The 16,587-nt window shown below is 41.8% G+C and overlaps 1 non-coding gene across 1 annotated transcript; it reads left to right on the top strand.

Annotated features, from left to right (window-relative positions):
- The first annotated feature begins 13,701 nt into the window (after positions 1 to 13,701).
- LOC112425564 (U6 spliceosomal RNA) lies at positions 13,702 to 13,809 on the top strand. Its single transcript, XR_003016684.1, has one exon. It is a non-coding gene; the product is annotated as a U6 spliceosomal RNA (small nuclear RNA).
- Positions 13,810 to 16,587: the final 2,778 nt, after the last annotated feature.

The raw sequence follows: 16,587 nt of genomic DNA, 5'->3' as shown, positions 1-16,587 counted from the left end.
AAAGTCTTAGGTTGTGGTGCAGGTCTAGGAAAGGTTCAGCCAGGCTGCTGGTGAGGCCTCAAGCCAAAGTCCTCATTGGAAGAGTCCTAGTTTCACAGGCATGGACCTACCTTTGTGTCCCAGCCTGCATGAAGCATGGCCTCTGTGCAGAAAAACACAGTGGTGGATTCCGAACACCTCAGTTCAGCTGTCAGGCAGGTACTCTCCCTGCAGTCATTGATCTGAGAGGTCACATACAGTCTATTTTTGTGGCTGCCACAGGTAGTGTCATGCGTGGACAGCATGTGATAGCACAGGTAGTTGCAACAAAGCTTGTATTCGGGGGAAACCAGAGGTCACGCTCCGGATGTACTAAGATATCTCCTTCCTCCTTCTGTTTGCCACATTGTCTGAAATTCCACCATAAGGGAGCAAGCCCTTTGTTTAATTGTTGCCCTGCCTTCTGGCTCAATTCTGAAAGAAGTAACAGATTGAATCAGTAACACTTTCAGATAAACACTTCATCTAAATTCTTTAATTCTATGACAGATGGAAGGGCTCTGGGACAACACTGAGGGCATGTGGAATTTGGGTGAGTAGCCTGTAAGGAAAAGGGCACAGATCTGAAGGACTGAGGGCCACACTGGGCATTCTTTCCAATTATACCACGGCCTGCCTGCTGGAAGTGGAGCCAAACCAGCGTTCAGACTCTAGTCCATAGCAAGTGAAATGTCCTTTGAATGAAGTGTCTGTCCAGTACCACTTTTTTCTAAATCTAGAATATTTTGAGGGAGGGTGTATTTTTCTGAGTGGTTTGAGAAATTAAATGAATATTGCCTAGGCGGCTGGAATATTTGAGTGGTGAAGTGGGGTTGCGGGAGGAAACGATCCCAAGATGTTTCAGATGGCGATCCATGAGCCACTTGGACAAGAATCCCAAAAGCTTAAAAATATTCATTTCCTGTTCTCCCCGACCCATGTCCCCTCACCCAAGATCAACTGACTCAGAACTTCTGGGGATGAGACCCAGGAATCATTAATTTTACAAGTGTTTCTGGTGATTCTTGTGAACACTAAAATTGGAGAACCACGGGTTCAAGACTAATTGTAGTGTGACAAAGGACATAATAGCTAGGGCAGTTTAGTTTCTAACACGTAATTGAGGTCTTTCTATATCTTCTCTCCTGAACTGTAGAAACCAACTGCCCCCAACTTCCAGCTATGTCCTTGATATCCCAAGCTCAGTGTGTACATAGCCAAACACCGAATCACTGACCCTGGTCCTTGCTAAGAGGCTTCTCCACCAGCCTTCCCCGTTACAGTATTGACAGCTGTGTCCTTTCCCATTTGCTCAGACCAGGCTCATCTGCCCTTCACCCCACCCCTCCCGCTTCATAGCATCCAGTTAGCTCAGTTTCACAATACAGCCAGAATCATCTTATCACTTCTCTCTACCTCCACTGCTCCCTTCCTGTTCTGATTGCCATAATCACTCATCTGACTTTCGACAAGAGCCTCCTGACAGGTCTCCCTGCCTCAGTCTTTGCAGCTCACCCTGCCCCCACCTTGACCCTTGGCTCAAAACCACTCAGTGGCCCCCTACTTCTCTTCAAGTAGAAACCAAAGTCCTTACAGTGGCTTAATTAGGACGCCAACTATCCCCTGACCTCATCTTCTATTCTCTCATTTCTTCTGCTCTAGCCATGCTGGCCTCCCTGCTATCCTGGAGTACATGAAGCATGGCCTTGCCCCAGGACCTTTGCATTGGCTGCCCTTTCTGCCTGTACCCCTCTTCCCTCGGATCTCTGGGTAGCTCTCTCCCTCACCTCCTTTGCTTAAGTGTTACCTTCTCTGTGAGGCCTGCTATGACCTCCCCTATTTAAAGTGCAACCCTTCCCATTCTGAATTCCCTTTACCTGTCTTGATTTCTTTTGCATAGCACAGCGTATTCTAATACGCTGTATAACTTACTTATGTTTATTTCCTACCTCTCCCCAACAGAAGGTGAGCTCTAAATCGGCAGGGATTTTTGTTTGTTTTATTCACTGCTGGACCCCAGGGTCTGGAACAGTGCCTGGCATATGGAAGATACTCAGTAAATGTTTGCTAAATGAGTGACTGAATTGCAATGAGTGGAATGAGAGGAAGCATGTGTTTCTATGGAATGATTCCTTATAGAGAATTTGCCATATCCAGATCAAAAGAGACCTGTGAGTTTAGGTCATCCATAGAAAGATGCAAATCACGTTTGAGCAATAAACTTTCATTCAGTGTTTACTGTGTGCTAGAAACCACGCTAAGCATTTTCACCAGCATTATCTCTTTAAATCATTCTAACAACCAACCCTATGATGGGGGTCTACTAGTCTTATTTTACAAATGGGAAAGTTGAGGCCCACAGAGATTAAGGAACTTGCCCAGGGTTGCACAGCTAAGTGTCAGACTCAGAATGTGACCTAATGCTGTGAGTCCAAAGTCTGAGTAGACTGCTGCTTCAGAGTGTGGCCCTTCCTAGTGATACTTCTGTTTAAGTGTCTGTTTACTTAACCTCTGCTGATCCCTTTAAAAATCAAAGTTTATAAGCTTAAAGCTGTGGCTCATACACTTTGTGCTTAAAAATGTTTATTTTGATTATGATAATATTGCTTCATTGTTTAGCCGAGTTTCTGTGAAACTTGTAGGAACATGTGCTCTCACCTCTGTGTACTTTTTTGAGACAGGATCTGGCTCTGTCGCTCAGGCTGGGGTGCAGCGGTGTGAACACAGCTCAGTGCAACCAGGCTCAAGTGATTCTCCCAACTCAGCCTCCCAAGTAGCTGGGACTACAGGCACATGCCACCATGCCCGGCTAATTTTTTGTATTTTTTTTTTTTTTTGTAGAGATGGGATTTTACCATGTTCCCAAGGCTGGTCTTGAACTCCTGAGCTAAAGCAATCTGCCCATCTTGGCCTCTCAAAATGCTAGGATTACAGGTGTGAGCCACCATGCCCGGCCCTGTGCATTTCTGAGCTTTTTAGAATCTGCTGCTCTGCTGGCTTTACAAGTTCTTATGGTTGGTGAAAGGAATCCATAACTTCAGAGACTCCCTTTCTTCTTCCAGTGGACTTTTAGAACTCTTCAGAGGTCCCTCTGAAGACATATTCAGCACAGACCGTCTTCTAGTACTATCCTATTTCGTTCAAGTCAACAGATTTCTTGAGAAGTTCAAGAAGCTAGGCTGCTAGGCTCTGAGGACACGAGATGATAAATGCATGGTCCTTGCCTACCTGGGCTCTCAGTGGAGCCAGGAAGAATGACAGAAAACACTATAGCCACGAAGGACCAGAGACAGCATCTCCATGGCACAGAACCAAAGCTGGCTGCAGCAGGAGGTGGGATGAGTCTGCCCAGAGTGAGGGGAAAGGGGATAGATTGACAGCAGGAGGTGATGTCCAGGTAGGCTTCAGGCTGTGCAAGAGTTGGGAAGTGGGGAAGGGAAAAGCCATTCTAGCAGCAAAGAGGACCCCAGCAACAGGCAAGGTGCAGTAATGTGGTGTGTTTGGGGGGACTCTACTTGAACTTGATGTGGAGTGGGGAGTGCTGAGAGTAAAGGGTGGGAATGAAATGATGGGATTCCAATTGTGCAGAGCTGGGGATGAAGAGGTGAGGAATCTATAACCCTTGTGGGAGGGTTTTGAAGAAGGTGGATTCTTGACCTACTTGAGATTATGGTTCTGCAATAGGGTGAGGGGCGGGCAGGACTCATGGCCCACTGTGTCATTTAATCCCCTTTGCTGGAGAGAAACCTCTGTCTAGAGTAGATCATTTCTTACAGACTTTCCTGTGCCCTGAACTGCTTTGCTTAGAGTAGATACTCAGTATGTACATCGTGAATAAATGTGTGTTGACCCCCTCCCGGTTTATTTCTGTCATTTTATTTTTTTAATGGAGATTCTCTTTTAAGAGCAATTGGGGATGGATTCAGACATCAGAAGATCTGCTCTCACACTGACTGCAGATTGTCAGGTAGTTGTGGGCAGCAGTTACAGAAGTTGTGGGCAGTAACTCTTCAGTTACTTTGCACACTAATTTGCTCATTGTAAGATGGAAAACTTCCCCCTCTTTCTCTTTCCTGGATTAAAAAAAATTTTTTTTTGAGACAGAGTCTCACTCTGTCACCCAGGCTGGAGTGCAGTGGCACTATCACAGCTCACTGTAGCCTCAACCTCCTGGGCTCAAGTGATCCTCCCATCTCAGCCACTCAAGTAGCTGGGACTATAGGTGTGTGCCACTAAGCCTGGCTAATTTTTAAAATTTTTGTAGAGATGGGGTCTCGCTATGTTCCTCAGGCTGGTCTTGACCTCCTGGGCCCAAGTCATCTTCCTGCCTCAGCCTCCAAAATGAAGAGATTACAGGTGCGAGCCACTGCACCCAGACCCTCTTTCTAAGCTGGATTTTATCAAAATATTTGACTGCTCTGAGACTATTCCTTGTCTGAACAAATGCATTTGGTATGGGACTAAATTATGGGACATTGTGGGAGTGGATTCACATAGGACGAAGTGACCAGATGTTTGGGTAACCAATATTACTGCTTGCATAGAGGCAAAGGAGATAAGGCAACCGATGGATTTGCCTGCATCCTGGATCTCTTTTAATTTTCTCAGCCATAAATCAATTCATAAATTCAAATAGAAAAAATATATGATCTCTAAAACACCATGGGGAAAATAAAACCAAAAATCCACCAACAATTTTGAGTAATGGAAATAATTAGTATTTTTTTTGTTTAACTTAACTACAATCTTTAGTAGAACTGTGAATACTTGCCTGTCACATTCTTTTGACAAGTTTATGGGTTTATTTTCAGAGAGCAAAAGTGAGATAAAGAAAAAATGGAGAGAGAAAGAGGAGAAAGGGGGAGAGGGAGGTGAGAAAGACCTTCAGATATTTAGCTACTTGTATGCATTAGAGAATCCCTTGAGACACAGAACTAAAATTAGCCAGAAGCAAATACCCACTAAATGCCAAAGCATACTCCATGGCCCAGAAGACTTGTCTGGTGCTTAGAGGTAAAGTTTGGTCTATTTGTCCCTATGCTGAAGGCTAGTCTATGTCCCTGTTCTCTTGACATCATGTTCCCGTAGCATGTACACAAATTAACTGATGATTGTGGTGGAATTCTGTCCTTCTATATCCAGCCTCAATCTGAGAGATTCTTAAAGATTCTTATCTTAAATGTATTCCAAAATAAAATTCCAAATCCACTTCAGTCAATGGAGAAATTACTTTGTAGGTCTATGTTATTCTCTATTTATATTTCTTATATGAAGTCCTCATTTTTCTTCAGGGAAAATGAAGTCTTACATTTTTGTATTGCTTTATAATTTACAAAGTGCTTATCATCCATGACTCCATGGAAATGTTACTATGCTGTGAGGAAGGATATTTTTATCGCATTTCACAGTGAAGAAACTCGAGCTTCTGATATTTTCCTGAAGTCTCCTGGCTAGCACTCAACAGAGTCGTGTCCGGTATCTTTATATATGAACTCCTAGACCAGGATTTGTACCATAAAAAGTACTGACTATTAAACTGCAGTAAACCTGCAAATCTTAGTAGGGAAATCAGTTGTGTTCTAACTACCTGTTTAAAGCAGAAATTAAAATAAAAAGTACACATTCAAATAAAAAAGCAGCTAATTATTGAACACTTACTGTGTGTTAGTAGGACTAGGAATTTAAAAGGTTTATTATCTCTAATTCTCCTGACAACCCTAGGAGGTATGGCACTGTGGTCATGTCCGTTTTTCTAGATAAGGAAAGGGCTTATGAAAGTTAAGAAAATGTCAAAGGTCACACAGCTAGTAAACAGCAGAACTGTGAATCCAAGTCGGTTAGATGCCAGAGCTAAGGGATTAACCACTCTTGTGATCGTCAAGGAAAGTCCATCAAAGGTTGTTTTTTCTTTTACATGACAGAGCAACAGCAACTAAATATTTATCTAGTGCTTCCTCTATGCAGACATAGTGCTATATGTTTTACATGTGATTTCTCATTCACTCCTTACAACAAATCTATAAAGGAGGAATAATGAATTGCTCCCATTTTATAGTTGGTACAACTGAGGCACAGAGGGGTGAAGTATCATGCCCAAGTTCACAAGGCTAGTAAGTAGCAGAGCTGGGATCTGAACCCAAATAATGGTTCTCTCAGGATCTGGGTGTTTCCTGTGTATCCAATGCCACAAAACAGTCTTCTCTTGCTCTGTTGTGGTCAAAGTCTTGGAAGGTGTGGGATTGTTCATGATGCTTAGGGCTCCTTGGGCATGTCAGGGAGCATCGTCATGCCTTCTTGGATAAGCTGGTAATAAGCAAAATTTTCCTATGTGGAAAGGAAGAATTTAATAGGAACTTTCTACAAGCACTTTGTTGTGGAGAGTCTGTCTGGAAATACCCACATTGTTGAGACTGAGCTATAAATACGCTTCAAAGATTTTCACTCTTAAGGCAGGAGTTGGACAAGTTAGAATTTTACTTCTATGAGTCTGAAGAAAGAATAAGGTTAGGTAAAGTAGCTATTAATAACAGTTGACAAAAAGAAAAAAAAAAAGTCTGGGACTGATTATCATAGTCTCTTAAACCAGATTATCAGGCTGCCACTTGCTACTTATTTCTTTTATATTATTATTGAATTCGGGTTCACAGAATTACACTGATCATTACCCTTGACTTATAATATATTGTCTACACTGGTCCTTGCAACTTGTTTATGGTGATTATTGTTTTAAATCCTATTTTAAAGCATAGTTGAGAACCGATTCTAATATATGCTTCTGGGTACTCTGGACCCAGAGCTACAGCACTGACATGTGGTTTGTTTGTAGAATATTGACCCGCATTCCAGACATAAACCCTAGGAGGAGTGACTGTAGTCAGCCCTGCAACCCAGAACATGGTGGCAAATAACCCTGCCACAGACATGAAGTCTCTCTCCTTTCCACCAGGGGTTAAGGTTTCAGGGCAGAGTCAGCTGTGGGCTTGGTGAGGACATAGTATTTATGACATACTCTCCAAATACCAAGGAGATAAAATAAATAAGTGGCATTTTCCAGGAAAACTGAGGCAATGTTTCCAGTGCCCTGAAAATCCTCAGAATCATCTCTCTGCCATTTGAAAATGTTGCTCATGCCCTCAACCGTTTTTCTTGGGAAGGCCGGCTTGGGTGAGGGCAGCAGAGCTGCTTCTCATGGGAAGTCTTGTGGAAGCTGCGTCTTGCCCATGGTCTGGTTAGAGATTCTGCCTCCGATTCTTAAGAGTCATTCATAGGGAGAAGGTGAGGTTGCCTTGGATAGAAATCTCTTCCCAAACCACCTATCTGGCAAAAATTTTCATATTAATCTCTTTCTTCCTCATCACAACTTCTCTCTGCTTCTATGGAAAACATTTGTTCCAACTTTCCTACCCCTAGTCAAAGTGGATTTTAATTCCGAAACTAAAGTGAGACGAGGCATTTTGTTTCTAGTGGATGAGGTCATTGTGACCACTCCTCTTCCAAGGGCGTTTGGCTTAGTTTTCTTTTTTGGTTATTTGTCTCTAATTTGGCAGCATGTTACAGTGGCTGCCATCACATTGAACAGTTTCAGGTTTCAACTCTAACATTTGCTAGTGTATTTTTTAAAACCTTGGACAACATATTTAACTTTGCTAAATTTTAGTCTTCATCTGTGAGATAATGGCAAGTACCTCATAAAGCTGTTATGATAATTCAGATACCCTTTGTAAGACATTTAGCACAGCACTGGGCACATAGTGTATGCTCAGTAAATGTTACTGATATTATTGCAAAATGTGTTAATATACTTGTAGTTTTATTTCTTCTCTGTGGATGCCCTGAAGTAGCCCTTCTGGGTCCAAGAGAATGTGTGCTATATACTTAAATATGTGATGCCAGATTATTATCAAAAAGTTTGCAATAATTTAGTCTTATTATTAATGAACAAGTATAGCTATCTTCCTCAAACTTTACCAACCTTACCAGGAAATTAAGAATCATCTCAATTTTGGCTGATATGATGGGCAGAAATGATTTCTCTTCTTTTTAAATTTGCCTTTTCCTGGGATCTAATGAGATTAAACATCAATACATAGATTGTTGGCTATTTTCAGATTCTCTTCTACAGCTGAACAGGCCAGGCCTCTTCATAGTCTTTATCTATGGGATTTTATAAATATTGCTATTTTAAGTACTACCAATTTATAACAGCTCTCTGTGAGTTAAGGATATATGTTGAAAATATATTTTCTCTCATTTTCCTGTTTTGTAATCTTTTGCTATGCTGACATTTATATTTTTCGTATAGACTGATAATAACCATTTTTCTTTTATGTATTCTGTTATTCATCAAACACTATTGTATGCCCAGTATATTTTCAAAACTGTGTAAGACAAAGGTGTTGTTTTTTTGGTTGTGAAAGTAGTTTGCCATTTTTATAGCATATTTTTCTTTATATATCAGCTTTTCCCTAATTATTTAATTTGAAGAATTAACCTGAGAGTAGACTTAGGTGTAAAGTTTTGTTCTCATTTTCATTCTCTTTTTCTCTCAAAAGGAAAAAAAGAGAACTTTTTAAAACATGTATTGTGGCTTCTGATTTTGATTATACGATCATCTAAGGATTAGTATTGGAAACTTAAACTTATGGATATTAAGAAGTATAAACTAAAAAATACTCCAGTCTCAAAACCTTATATTTTTGTAATTTATTTGAAGAGTTTCTTAATAACTAATAGCTCTTATTTTGAAGAAATATATTTATAAAATTCAGCAATTTCTTCACTTTCATTTCATTTTTTTCCCCTGTCAAATCCAAGTCAAATTAAGTAGAATAATTTTTAAAAGAGTAGTTACAGATGCTGTCTCTGGGTAGTAGAATTGGAATGATTCAAATATATTTATGTGTGTGTATCATACATACTGTTGATCCTTGAACAATGCAGGGGCTAGGGTTGCTGATCTCCTGCACAGTCAAAAATCTGTGTATAACTTTTGATTCTGCAAAAATGTAGCTACTAATAGCCTACTATTAACTGGAAGCCTTACATAAACAGTTAACACATATTTTGTATGTTATATATATTATATACTATATTCTTACAATAAAGTAATCTAGAGAGCAGAAAATATTAAGAAATCATAAGGAAGAGGAAATAGATTCACTATTCATTAAGTGGAAGTGGATCATTATAAAGGTCTTGATCCTTGTCGTCTTCTCATTGAGTCTTGCTTTCTCAGGGGCAGTAGAGGTGTAAGAGGTGGAGAAGGTGGGAGGGGAGGCAGGAGAGGCAAGCACACTTGGTATAATTTTATGGAAATACATGGTAATTTCTGTTTGACTTTTTGCTTTCTCATTTCTCTAAAAATGTTTCCATATAGTACCGATCCTTCTTCCACTGTTTGCTTTAGTTTCAGTGCCCGTATCATAGAAGGGTCTGTGTTATAAAAGAAATTAAAAGCAGTCTTGAATAATTGGAATGCTTCTGCTGTATTGTCTAATGTCAATTTGTTTCCTGGCACTGCTTCTTCTACACTGTCTTCCTCATTGTCTGGCACTGGTTCAGAAACACTCATCTCCATCATGTTGTCTTCTGTTAATTCCTGTAGCATGGTGTCTGTTAGCTCTTAAATTTCTCCAAGATCTATATCTTGAAACGCTTCACCCTCCACCTATTTTTTTTTTTTTCCTTTGGCCATTTCCACAATCTCTTTCATGATTTCCTTGATTGGTGCTCTTGTCAATCTTGTGAAGTCATGCACAACATCTGGACACAGTTTCTTTTCCAGCAGGAATTTATTGTTTCAGGCTTGATGGCTTCCATGGCTTTTTCTGTGACAACAATGGTATCTTCAGTGGTGTAATCCTTGCAGACTTTGTGATGTTCTCTCTATTGGGGTTCTCTTCCATAGCACTGACAGATCTTTCCCATAGGGTAGTGTGTGTAATGAGCTTTAAGGGTCCTTATGACCCTGGGTCTAGAGGCTGAATTAGAGATGTTGTGTTTAGTCACAAATGGACTACTTCAATGCCCTTGGTGTTGAACTCATGGGGTTCTGGGTGGTCAGCGGCATTGTCCAATATCAAAAGAACTTTAAGAGGCAGTCCCTTACAGGAAGGGTACTTCCTGACTTCAGGGACAAAGCATAGATGAAACCAGTCCAGAAGAACGGTTCTTGTCCAGGCCGCCTTGTCGTATATCCAAAAGGCTGGCAGCTGCTGTTTCTCTTTTCCCTCCAAGCTTCAGGGTTAGCAGCTTTATAGGTAAGGGCAGTTCTGTTTATTAACCCTACTTGTGGATGCAGTTCATCTGCAAGTTTTTTCAAATGGTCACAAACCTCTACAATTTTTCCCATATATTTATTGAAAAAAATTTGGGTCTAAAAGTGGAGCCATGCAGTTCAAACCCATATTGTTCAAGAGTCCACTGTTTATGATTTTCTTACTTTTCTACCAAGAATATGTACTGCTTTCATAATTGGATAAAGGACCATACAATTTAAAAAGGAAAAGAGAGAAAGTCCTTTTTAATGCCCTCACCTTCCACTAATCGTTCCCCTCACGTTTGCAAACTCATTTTTTAAAGGAACTCCCCTTTTCAGGGATAGCATGCATAGCTTTGCATGTTGGGTGCTCCTGTCTACAAGATTTTTAGTTTCTTTAAGTCAGGGCCTGGGTCTCTACATCATTTCCATTATTCTGGTCCAACTCAGCCCAGCCTCCAGCTTCCCCTGCCGGGAGGGAGTCCTGAGCAAATGCAGAGCCTCTTGTTCCTGGCACCCTGTCATAGGTGTCCTGCAGCAGGTGAGGGAGAGGGGTGAGTCGCAGGTTCAGCCTTGGGGAAGTGTGGTGATGAGAACCCGCATTGCAGGAGCTTAAAGTTCTCTAAAGCAGCTCTTAGATTTTTGAAGTTGCATCCAGTATAAATGAAAAGCTTGAATGCTTACTTAAGTGTTGGATCAGTGCAATAAACAAAATGATCAAATGGCAGGAATAGACTAACCTCGCAGTCTCTTCCCATCAACAGTATTTTTGTGGGAACAAAGTCATTTTTGGAGAGCAGATAAAATAATTTATTGGTAGAGGTTTGGGACATTGTCACAAGGGACCGAAAGGATAACACACATAGGAACCTTTCAAATGCTGATGTTATCGGAAAAAAAAGCCTTTCATTGAAAAGAGAGCTGTTCATAATTTGATTCCTCCCCCATGAACCTCAGATCCTTCTTACAGCCATGCTTTCCCGCAGAGGAGGAAAACCCTGAAAAAGAGAATGAGTGCAGAAAGTGGGAAAGCAGGAAATGGGGCCCGAGGAGCCTGAGATGAGGGTGAAACCTCGAGAGGCAAGAAATGCTTCAACCGTACAATGAGTCATGCAGAGTGAAATGAGGTCTGGGCTTCAGTTTCCTTTCTTTGCTCCCAAATCTTGGCATTATCTTGATTTTTGTCTTTAGATTCTGCTTGTAGTATCTTTATTCCAAAGAGGGAAGGCTGTTTCTGACATCTTCACAGGCCTTAGCATGCTCACTGTTGGAAGGCAAACACATTAGAGTACACTTACATCCCCAATTAAATATAACTAAATATTTGATGAGATATTATGTTGAACCATGTGAAATTGCTATTTATAAACGTCAAAAATGGTCAGATATTAGCAGTTTCATACTGTGCAATCAATGACTTTTTTTTTTTTTCTTTTTTTGAGGTAGGGTCTCACTGGCACCCAGGCTGGGGTGCAATGGTACTATCCTGGCTCACTGCAGCCTTGGCCTCCTGGGCTCAAGCAATGCTCCCACCTCAGCCTCCCAAGTAGCTAGGACTACAGGCACGTGTTACCACACCCAGCTAATTTTTAAAAATGTTTTGTGGAGGGTCGGGGCTGAGGTCTCGCTTTTTTGCCCAGCCTTGTTTTGAACTGGCTTCAAGCAGTCCTTCTGCTTACTGGCCTCCCAAAGTGTTGGGATTACAGGTATGAGCCCCTGCACCCAGCCCTAGTAACTTTACTTTTGAAATTATTTAACTGTAAGTGCTGCATTTACAATTCGCTATTATTTGTCAGCATCCATTACATATGGGCTGGAATTTACATGAACTGAGAAATTCTAACCTGCAGATAGTGATTAGAAGTAATGACATTTTAAATGTTGATGAATACTAAATTTAACAATTAATGGAGTTCACATAATGTGGCATCTGTAAACATTCCATTAAACATTTGTTCACTAGAGCCTCATAATTGTTTTTTTATTTTGGAGCTGTTGTAGGTTGGCTTCCTAAGGAGCAGTTTCTGATGGAGAGATTAATGCGCCGGAGATTTATTAGGGGAGCTACCAGGGTAAGCACCTGTGGGGAAGGAAAGTAAGCCAAATTGTACAGAGGGAGGAGCTGGGCCACCGTGCATTCATGACTGGCCTCTGCAGCTCCATGGAGAGCTTGAAGCTAGGATGGCCCTTCCTGTCATGAGACCGGGCTGCTCTGGAAAGGGGGCATAACCCCAGGCAGGGCGGCTGTCTGCAGGTGGGGGCAGTTCCAGAGCGGACCAGCAGTTGAGCACTGTTAGCCAGCATTCCCAGCAGCTTGGGGGACAGGTTCTACAGTCCTGCTGGGGAGTTGGGTGGCAAAGCAGAGCAACCACGACAGCTGCCTACTTCTTTTTTTTTTTTTTTTAAAGGTTTTTATTAATCCCCTAGCACTGGATCTGAAGGACCCAGGGGATCAATGGGCTCTGTTGGGAAGTGCTGACAGTGCTTGAGGCATTAGTTAGGGAGAGAAAGGCTTTTAAGTATATGTAAGAGGAAATAGGACGATATTGGGCAGGGGGAGATTTGTCAGTAGATGTCAAGGTAGAGAGCCCTGGATAAGAGTCAGGAATCTTACCTGGGTCTCTAGGTCCTACCGGGCTCAAGCTGCAACCCTGACTGGACCCTCGGTGGCCTTCCCTATGAACCCAAAGGACGAGGCAAGACCTGGTGACTCCCATCTCTCCTCCTGGCCCCTGGCATGCGGGAGCTGTCTGAGTCTCATCTTTTATTTTGCTTTGTTTTTCCAGGACTGAGTCTCTGTTGCCCAGGCTGGAGTGCAATGGTGTGATCTAGGCTCACTGTAGCCTCTGCCTCCTGGGTTCAAGCGATTCTCTGCCTCAGCCTCCCAAGTAGCTGGGACTACAGGGGCACACCACCACGCTTGGCTAATTTTTGTACTTTTTTAGTAGAGTTGGGATTTCACTATACTGGCCAGGCTGGTCTCAAACTCCTGACATCAAGTGATCCTCCCACCTCCGCCTCCCCAAGTGCTGAGATTACAGGTGTGAGCCACCATGCCCAGCCCTGAGTCTCATCTTGATGGCTTCAGTGTGGAGCAAATCACAGTTCCTAACTCACCATTTGAAGGGCTAAGAAACTCCGAAATGATTCAGATTTCAATTAGGGAGTTTGTGAACCTTCTCCCATCTCCTTGCTCTGACTCCTTGGTTGTTGGTGGGGGCAGAAAGCAGAGATAAGATCCAAGCCAGGACACTAGATAAAGTATCATGCCTATTTCTCCTTCCTCTCCCTCATGATCCTGAGCAGGTACAGGTATGACTGGGACACTCCAATTCATTACTGAGCTGCAGGCAGCAGATCACAGAAGGAAAGCAAGAGAAGGGGGAGGGGAGCCAAGAGTTAGAAAACCAGTGACTTAAACACAAGGGCCCCTTGCTTTGCGACACATATACCAACATTGCAATGAGACTGAGAGATGAGCTTGGCGCCTGAGCAAAGAGGACACGAAAATTCATGAAGCATTTCATATTTTTTCAGGGGCTGGTTAAAAAAAGTTCTGGAGATAGATAGTGATGAGGGCTGAACAACAATGTGAATGTACTTAATGCCACTGAACTGTACAGTTAAAAATGACTAAAATGGTAAATTTTGTTATATTTTACCATAATTTTTATAAACAAATAAACATGACCCTGAGAGATAAAGGCTATATAAAGACATCATAAAGAGCAGCAAGCTATGAAACGAAAAATCACACAATTAGATTAATGATGTCAATTACAGCCAAAAGAAAAGCAAGTCTTGAAACCCCTATGCAAGCCCTCAGTCATTGCATATACCATGATATAAGTTCAGAGTATTAGAATGAACAGGATCAACGTCCTCTGGGTTCAAAGCCCAACTCTGACACTTAATAGCTGTGTGACCTTGGACAAGACACCTAACCTCTCTGAGCCTGTTTCCTTATGTATAAAATGAAAATGACATCAGACTCATGTATCTATTAGGAGAATCAAACAAGGTATTACAGGCAAGGCATTTAGCATAGTCCCTGGTAGCTAGTAGACAGTCATTAAATGTGTTTTCTTTCTTTTTCTACAACACACAAATGCAGTGGGTTGTGGGACACAGGAACTAACTTGACAAATAGTGAGGATAAAATAAAACAAAAAATAAAGGTAATATTTGGGTAGTAGTTTCTGGCAGAGGCAGACCAGATAGAGCAAAAACACTCTAAATTGTTGAAAAAGACTTAAAAACTTCTATTAGGCATAGGATACTGGCTTAGCTGTTGTAACTAAGAAAGCCCCACATATAATGGCTTAAACAAGGTGGGAGTTTATTTTTCTCCATGTAATAATCCAGAAATAAACTGTTCACAGATGACAAGGTGGCTCTATCATTCTCAACATAGGATTTCCATCTTTGGCTCCAATGGGCTTGCTTTGGATCCTGATATCATCTAGGTAGCAGGAAGGGGGATAAAGGCCAGGGGAGGGGAGGATATAAATTTCTTTTAAGGACATGACTCAGAAATGACACAGCTCATTCTCACCCAGTGTGGCCAAATCCATGCTGTAAAGATGCCAAGAGAAGTACACTTGAACTGGTCAGACAAATTCTCAGCTAAAACACAGGATTGCTGTTATTAAAGACGGGGAATATGGATGTTGCTGGACAGGTAGCCATCTCAGCCACATACCTGTGTTATGTTTTCTCTGGTCTAACACTTCAGGCTTTCAAACACAACAAACAAAAACAACAAAGCTAACATAATCCCCAAAATATAGCTCAATTTCTTGCTTGTTAATTTATTCAATAAATATTTATAGACTACTTACTATGTGCTAGGCACTGTTTGAAACATTGCGAATTCAGCAGACTGCAAAACAGACCAGCTTCCTGATCCCAGAAAGCTGTATTCAATAGGGAGAGAAGGTAAACAAATGAAAAACAGAAAAAAAACAGAAAGCAATAAGTGCAAAGATGAAAATTAAGGCATTGGGGAAATGAGCGACTGGGTGGCTCCTCCCATTGGGCGGTTAGGGAAGTCCCTGCGAAGGAAATGATGGATAAGCTGAGACCTGAATAACCGAGCAGCCAACCATTCGAAGAGCGGGAAGCAGAAAATGCCTGCAAGGGAAACTGCAAGGGCAAAGGTCCCGACGCGGGGAAGATCTTAGAGGGTTTGTGGCATGGAAGGGTTAGTGTGGCTGGATTTAGTGGGAGAGGGGAGAGAAGAGATCAGAAAGGCAGCTGGGAGCAGGCTTACAGAGGGCTTTGTTAGCCAGGGGCAGTTTGTTCTCTGGCATTTTCCAGCGCTGATTGCATTGGACACAAAGTAGGCACCCAATGAGTGTTTGATGAATGGATAAACTGAAAGATAAAGACCTGAGGCTGTTGACTCTCAAAGCTTTCCTTTGCTTTACTTGGCAAAGATTAGGATTAACCTCTACTTATCCTTTGCATACCTCTCACTCAGAACCTCAAGACCTCTTTCTCCTTGCAAGATTGTTCTTAGTGTCTCTGGTCGCCCAATGTCCCCTGGTTAGAAAAGGCCTTAGGGAAAGAATTTGAGGAGAAGACAGCTATCTGAAGAAGATGGTCACATCTCCTCTTTGACTTTGTCTACTCTGTTCAACAGCTCCCATTCTGATTTTCCTCCATGGGGTTTAACAGATCTGGCCCCAGCCTGCCACTCTTGGTTAGGGTCAAGTTTGAAGAAGCAGTGTAACAATGGAGTGGCAGGATGGGATGGTAGTTAAGGCTGTGGCCTTTACAGCCAGACTGCCCAAGTAAGGTACATAGCCATCTTGGTCATCAGTTTACTTATCTGTGAAATGGGGAACCATAATGGTTCATTACTGCAATATTGAAAGCTTTGAAACTAAGATTTTTAGTAACTCACTTGAGGGCAACACCTGTCCTGAGTTAATATGAAACTATTTGGAAGGAAAACTTGGCATGAAACTGCTTATAATCATTATTTATTCCACTTTTTAAATATTAGTGTATTTTGTTTGATTAGGAGACAGCCATAGACCCTTCCAGGGGAGTTATATAATTTACGTAATTTATAATGGGCCATACTTCTCAAAATCTGAAAAATTTTGAAATCCGAAACACCGGACTTCAAGAATTTGGATAAAGGACTGTGAACCATTACTGTCCTTCTTAAAACATGGCAGCTAGAATGCATGTGAGCTGGCAGTTGTGGTTAACGTGCCAGTTCCAAGTTCAATGGGGAGTGAGAAGGTGTCTGGATGTCATAGAGTCAATCCCCAAACTTGCATTTCCCCCTTGTGGGTGAG

The sequence above is a fragment of the Macaca nemestrina genome, chromosome 4 (genome assembly GCF_043159975.1).
Source record: "Macaca nemestrina isolate mMacNem1 chromosome 4, mMacNem.hap1, whole genome shotgun sequence".
Lineage (NCBI taxonomy): Eukaryota > Metazoa > Chordata > Mammalia > Primates > Cercopithecidae > Macaca > Macaca nemestrina.
This window is presented reverse-complemented; position numbering and strand designations above follow the sequence as displayed.